We start from the raw sequence: 7,072 nt of genomic DNA, 5'->3' as shown, positions 1-7,072 counted from the left end.
GGAGTAAGAATAATAGAACTAAATCCAAACACAAAGTTCCTGTTGGCCTGGCCTGGGAAACAGACAGACGTGGCAGACATAGTTTCTTATCTGGGCAGCTGTCTCCCTAAAACTGGTTCACTTGCCATCTTCTATTTGTAGGAGAGACTTGCCTATAAGCAATAAAGAAGTCGCCATACTTATATTAATATCTTTTGTTTCTTTGGACCACTAGAGTATTAGAGAAAAAAATGTTTTAAGTGATTTTATTGATTTTAAATACAGATAAGTAATACTCTTTGTTCTTGAGATCATAAAGAATTAATATTTTGGAAGTGCTGGTGTCAAAACTCAGAACACATAGCGTGTGTGTGTGTGTGTGTGTGTGTGTGTGTGTGTGTGTGTGTGTGTGTGTGTGTGTGGCTATGAAGCATCTACTTTATAGTCAACTCAATCTGAACAGGCCTGAGGATAAACTATTGGTTCTTCCCACATATTCTCTTGAATATCCAAAATGGGTAATTAATCGTGAGCTCTGCTTTGAAATGCCTAACCTTCTTATAACCTGATACAAGGCAGAGGGGGTATTCCTACACTGTGTCGCAGTATGCCTCCAGCACTGAATGTAACACCTCACAGAGAGAAGAGGAACTCAATTCAGATTTGTTACATATAAGATTAAAAACCAATGGCCAAGGTAGGAACCCATAGATTTCACTAGAGTCTTCAATGTGTCCTCACTTTCTTGTGACTGTGATTGGAAAAAAGAGATTTGTTTTGCCTCATTGTTTCAGAGGCTCATGCTAGCTCGTTCCATTATGTCTGGGCCTCTGGTGAAGCAGAGTCTCAATGCAGAGGGAATGAAAGAGGGTAAGAAGCTAATGACGAGAATACAATATACCTACAAAGGCATGTGCCTTGGGGCCCCATCCCTAACTAGTCCCCACCTCTCAGCTGGGAGCTCATTGACAGGGTTAGTATCCTCATGAGCCAATCAGCTCTCAATTATCTCAAGTATCACCAACTGGGAACCAATCCTGCAACAGAAGAGTCTTTTAGGAAGATACATCTTTTTTTTTTTTTTTTTTTGAACCTTAGCAGACTTCATCTGAAAAGTTAAGAGCTATTTTGGGAGGATAACATGACCCAGGAGAGTCAGGATGGATGGACTTGTAGAAAAGCCAGAGAGATTCCAGGGTTTTTTTTGAGGCTTTGGTCACAAGTCAGTCACAGAAAGCAAACTTCCCTTGCTTCATGCTTCTGCCTTCTCCTCCTGGCATTTTTGTTGCAGTTGTTTATTGTTTAGATTGCAAATTACTTACATTTCTTCTCTCTCTTTCTTCTCTCCAACCCCTCCTACAAACCCCTCCCCATTCTCTTCAAATTCATCGTCTCTTTTTTAAATTAATTGTTATTATATGTATTTATCTATATGTGTGTATACATAATACATATACATATTTATGTATATGTGTGTATACATACACATACATATATACACATACATATATATACATACATATATGTGTGTGTGTGTATATATATATATATATATATATATATATATATATACTTAAATATAACCTGTGGAGTCTATATAAGGTTACTTATATGTGTGTTTTTTTAGAGCTGACCATTTGGCACTGGCCAACCTATTGCTGTGCTCTCTTTTTACTCAATTGCCTGTAGCTCTCTGTATAAAGTGGAAGACTCATGGACTTTTCTCTGTCTGATTTGATGTGTTCCTTGGTGTCATTATTGTTCAGCTCACAGTTAGGCAACCTGACACTGGGCATTCAGGTTGGTGACATGTGCCGTTATAGCTCCTGATGCTACAGAGGAGGCACAATCTCACTGCCAACTCCTTGATCCTCTGGCTCTTATTATTTGTGCGCTCTTCTTCCTTGCTGAACCTTAGGTGCGGGCGAATTTTGTAGAAGTGTCCATTGAGTTCTTCTTGAACCACTTTTGGAATTAATCATGACTATGAAGAGATTGTGGAATCAAATTTTAACAGATAACTGCAAAATGAAATGAGTTTTTAAAGAAGTGGCATGAAATTGGATATGTCTGTGATTTACTACTAGCCAAGCACCATTAAAAGCTGGCTTATCTTGCTTCATTTTATTTTTTGCAAGCCATGTTCAATGTTTTGCCATTACCCACAATGTACGGGCAAAGAAACTAAAGGGCAGTAGACTAAATAATCACAGTTCTTGGCTTCTCCAGTTTTATTTTAGTATCTTACATTTTCAGTTTTCTTTTGTGGCTGTAAAATGGGGCATAACTAAAGAGACCACAGTCATAGCAGAGTGAGTCCAAGGAAAGGGTCCTGGCTTCAGTCCCAGATTCCCAGCTCACCCCTCTGTGTCTTAGTGTCTGGCACAACTTTTCACCTTTTCTTTTCTGTTTTTGTTTTTGTTTTTGTTTTTGTTTTTGTTCTTTGTTATTGTTTTGTTTTATGCCAAGGCAGTCCCTGGTATCACTGGCCTCTGAGACACTGTGGAGGAAGCTCCAGCTTCTTAAGCAGTTTCCTAAGAATTTCAGAAATGCTGGTAACTTTCTCCCCGACTGGTCAAAAGATAAAACACACACAGAGATTGGGAGTCTGGGAATGTGAGATAGAAACTTAACTTTGCTGGTCATCCCTCTTGTATGCTTGAAAGCATTTCAATCTTGAATGTTTCAACCAAGGGGGAAAAGCTAGTCTTATTCCAACAAGATAGCTTTCACGTTGGTTATACTTAAGTTAATGAGGGGACTAGCTGCCTGGTAGAAAAACAAGAGAGAAAGCAGACTGGGAAGGTTTATTGGATAAACACCAGATACTAAACTCCCTGGAAGGAACACTTCACAGAAGACTTGGAAGTGCGTCAGGAAAATAAATTGCAAAAGATAACACAGGTGGACCTCTACAGAGATTTTGAAACAAGTCTCCCTCCCTTTGAGCAAGCAGATCTTCAGTGCATGGTCCAATGCTTGAAATCGGCCCAAAGGAAATGCTTGGTTGTTCCCTCCGGTACCAAATTCCACTCTTTTTCTTCTTCTTCTTTGTTTTTTATTGAATGTTGTCCCCCTTCCCAGTCACCCCTCCACAAACCCCCATCCCACCCCACCCCCAGCCCTTTGCCTCTAAGCCCATCCACCCACTCCTGCGTCACCCGTTAGCATCCTCCTTCACTGGGGCATCAGAGCCTCCACAGAGCAATTCGCCTCCCCTCCCATTGATGCCAGCTAAGGCAATCCTCTGCTACGTATGCAGCGGTGGTTTAGTCCCTGGGAGTTCTGAGGGGTCCAGTTAGTTAATATTGTTTTTCCACTCTTAATGACAATCCTGTTTTCTGCTTTGAAATCTCTATGTGCCAAAGTTATTTCTCGTTATCTTTCAGAGGTGTTGGACAGGGCAGCAAAAACCTGGCAAGTGTCAGAGCTCAAAATTGTGTTTGGACAAGAGAATCTCGCTGTGCAACTCAGAGTGGCTCAAATTCTTATGAAGCCCAGGCTGACTTTGAGCTCAGCTTCCTGAGTACTGAGGTTACAGACATGTACCACCACACCCAGATTCAGTAAAAAAACAAATAAATAAAATCTAATCATCAGGCATAACCAATGGGGGAACTTACCCTCTTGCAGGCCTTTTGCTTCCCTCTGATTGACTCATTTAATTTCTTTATAGGAACACAGCTCCAGCCCCTGGAATGGCAACAGCATTTACTCAGGAGTTATTCACAGGGTAAATCCTTCGTGTGACGTTTTTATTTCATTGCTCTTCCAGGGAAATGTTCTAGGTCTTTGATTACAGCTAAAATAAATATTAGTTTGACTGAAAATTGTGGTAACTATAAACAGAAACTTGCGGTAAGGTCCATCGAGGTTCGCAGAGGTTATGCGTGCTCTTCGGCGTTTTACAGAATTTTGTTGTGTATTGTGTTTGCATGGCCTGATCTTTGTCTCTCTGAATGTTTGTCAAGGCTTTCCTTGGGGCTCCGCTCTGGTGAAATAATGTGCAGCTTTGCAAACTGTGGTCTAATGATTTGCTACCTCCGATCCTTTCAGACTCAGTGTACTCAGTTGAGTGTCTTCTTTAAGGAATGGAGCAGTGTAAAGAGCAGGAAGGACGATGAGAAGACAGGAAGAAAGTGTGCAGTTCATCTCTCGTAAGTTTTACCGGACTTCTTCTGCTCCTGTGTGGGGAAAGCTTTCTTATGTGCACCGTGTATACCTACCTTACAGTTAGTTTTTCATCCCTTCCCCCTTACCTGCCTCATCTGCCTTCACATCCTTTTCTCTATAGTCTACCAAATGGAAGGACCCGGAGGAAGTCAAAAATCCTAGAGATTCATGACCCTAACCTGTGTTGGGTTTATTACGAACAATAACAATCGTTATTTGTTATATAGAATTTGCTCACCTGAACCACTGGCAGAAATGTTTTCTTTGGCGTATAAAGTGTTCGATAAAATTTGGAAAGTTCCTATAAAAATATGAATTCCTTGATTTTGTAAGAAAACAAACAAACAAAAAAACAAAAACAAAAATAACACAGCAATTCCAACTGGCCTACGCTTGGCCACACAGACCCTTGGCTTCTTACAGGCAGCTGTTAGGCTGGAACAAATGAAAATGAAAATATTTATGACTCAGAATAGTAGCCAGAGTTCTCTCTCTCACTGTAGTCTTATTTCTCCCAACTGTGCTATGGGGCAGCAAGACAAGAGAAGACCACACTTCAAAGCCATGATTGCTTTCTATTCTACAGCCAGGCCACTTTGTCTAGGACATTTAGAATTATTTTTCTGGATTTGACCCACAAGAGAGACTTTAAAAGCACAAGTTCCCTTTACTGCAATTAAGTACATTCTAATACATTATTAACTCAGATCAGATACTTCCAATGAGGACATTGTCACTTTGAACTACAGGATCCGTAAATGGTTTATTAACTGAACTGACGTCAGAAATTGGTCACTAGTGAATTCAGTCACTAGCAGATGTGTTTTGCTTGGTATATGAAGTGTTGGATAACATTTGGAAATTTCCTATAAAAGTATAAATTCCTTGATTTTGGAAATAAAAAGTTACTCCAGTGTGCCCCTGCTTGGCCAGTTGTCTGACTCCAACATAACCCCCCCCCACACACACACACACACACATACACAAGCAGCAGTTAGACTTTGCTAGAGCCCACCACATCTTGTTGTTTTATCTATGAGAGGAAAGTCATTCCTTTTGGTTAACTGCCTGGATACTCTAGAGACTGGATTTGTACCTTCTGATCCACAGGAATTAAAACATATCTGGATTGCAGGCACTGCCTCCTCCAGGAAGCTCCCTGGGAGATCCACTCCACCCTTTAGATCTCTTGCTTTCCTCCCTTGGAGCTTGTCTATCCTGACTCCTGGCACCACCAAGCATGCTGAGTACAGCTTTAGTTCTTCTGAACCTTGCGTGTTCAACATGATGAAGATACCTGACTGGCAGGCAGATCAGGTCTTCCCCAGCTCAGTGTGAACTTCTGATATATCCCTCAGAAAACACTTCCAGAGACTTGTTTGGTTTCTCACAGTTGAGGAAACGTGCATCAGTCACATCCTTAGATTCCCTTCAGAGGATGATTGACTTTGGAACTTACAGTTAGGCACGCAACAATGGAACAAGTCCATATAAACAAAACATTTTTTCCTCAAATCCAGGAAATATGACGGATGAGATAAATTGAATTCCAGAGCAATGGGACAAAGCATTATTTACATAAACCAAATTCTCTCTATGTGGCTACCTATAAGATGTAAACATCTGGAGCAGATGTTATGTGTATACACATGTTCTTCTCCCCACTCAAGCACATCCTCTCCTCTCTCTTCCACTTTCAGATTCCCCAAGCTAATATGTACTAGCACTTCTCCAGCTTCATACTTTTGTATTTAATTTGGGAACATTTGTGTGATCTTTTCCTTCGGTTGCCCTGCAAGACAAAATCTATGTTTTGTTTTGTTTTTTCTGTTTATCACCAGTAGCTATCAGAACTAGGCACATAGTGTTTGATAAATGTTCGTTTGACTGGAGTTGCTCCAAATTTAAGACCCACAAATGAACTTTGATTGTTTCTATTAGACACACTAGAGAAGATAGACTGCCTGAGTCATGTAATATGGTAAGGGCATGTACAGATTTGTGGAAAAACTCTCAAAAATATGTGCTCTCGGTCATGACTTCATTCATACTTCTTCTGGGTTATGTGAAAGAATACAAGGTGTTGAATTAAAATGTAGCTGAAAATGTTCAGGTAACATGTAGAGACCTTCACGTGGCTGTGTGACGATCAGGAATAATCATCTTTTAAGAAACTCTTAGTAATGGAAAAACACAGATGGCTGAGAACAATTGAAGACCAAAGTCCAGGCTTCTTCCTCATTAGCTGCTGTGATTTGCCATGGCTTGTTTCCCATAGGTTTGTATGGTGGAAGCCAGGTGCACATTGAGGTGGTCAAGTGGTTAAGTAGGTGAGTCTACTGGAAGACATTGAGGTCAAGGAGGCTCGACTCTAATGATTAGATTAAATAATATATTGAACCTGTCTTGCAAAAGTATGTTTAAAAGTAAAATTACTCTCACACTTGGGCCCTTATTCAAGTAGAGTCTCCTGTTTGACTTCTGTACCATACCATGACACAGCCAGGGTGGCCTTTACCAGGCCGCTGCTTCCATAATTTCTGGACCATCTAGTCTTCAATGTTTTTTTGTTTGTTTTTTGGTTTTTGGTTTTTTGGTTTTTTCGAGACAGGGTTTCTCTGTATCGCCCTGACTGTTCTGGAACTCACTTTGTAGACCAGGCTGGCCTCAAACTCAGAAATCCGCCTGCCTCTGCTGGGATTAAAGGTGTGAGCCACCATGCCCACTAGTCTTCAATGTTATATATAATCCAGGTAAAACTCTTCTCCCCCACCCCTTCCCTTTCTCCCTCTTGCTCCGGCCCCACTTGCTCAGTGCCTGCCCCCTGCTTGCTCCAGCCCACAGATTTTTATTTGTTTCTCATTACAGATGGCTGTGAGCCACCATGTGGTTGCTGGGATTTGAACTCATGACCTCCGGA

The 7,072-nt window shown here is 41.0% G+C and overlaps 1 long non-coding RNA gene across 2 annotated transcripts; it reads left to right on the top strand.

Annotated features, from left to right (window-relative positions):
• The first annotated feature begins 3,540 nt into the window (after positions 1–3,540).
• Positions 3,541–7,060, top strand: Gm30760. 2 transcript variants are annotated; one of them, XR_384877.3, is made up of 3 exons: positions 3,541–3,712; positions 4,069–4,136; positions 7,021–7,060. It is a non-coding gene; the product is annotated as a predicted gene, 30760 (long non-coding RNA). The 2 variants fall into 2 exon arrangements; XR_384876.4 differs by having other exon boundaries at positions 3,550–3,712; positions 4,036–4,136.
• Positions 7,061–7,072: the final 12 nt, after the last annotated feature.

Source organism: Mus musculus, chromosome 16 (genome assembly GCF_000001635.26).
Source record: "Mus musculus strain C57BL/6J chromosome 16, GRCm38.p6 C57BL/6J".
Classification (NCBI taxonomy): domain Eukaryota; kingdom Metazoa; phylum Chordata; class Mammalia; order Rodentia; family Muridae; genus Mus; species Mus musculus.
This window is presented reverse-complemented; position numbering and strand designations above follow the sequence as displayed.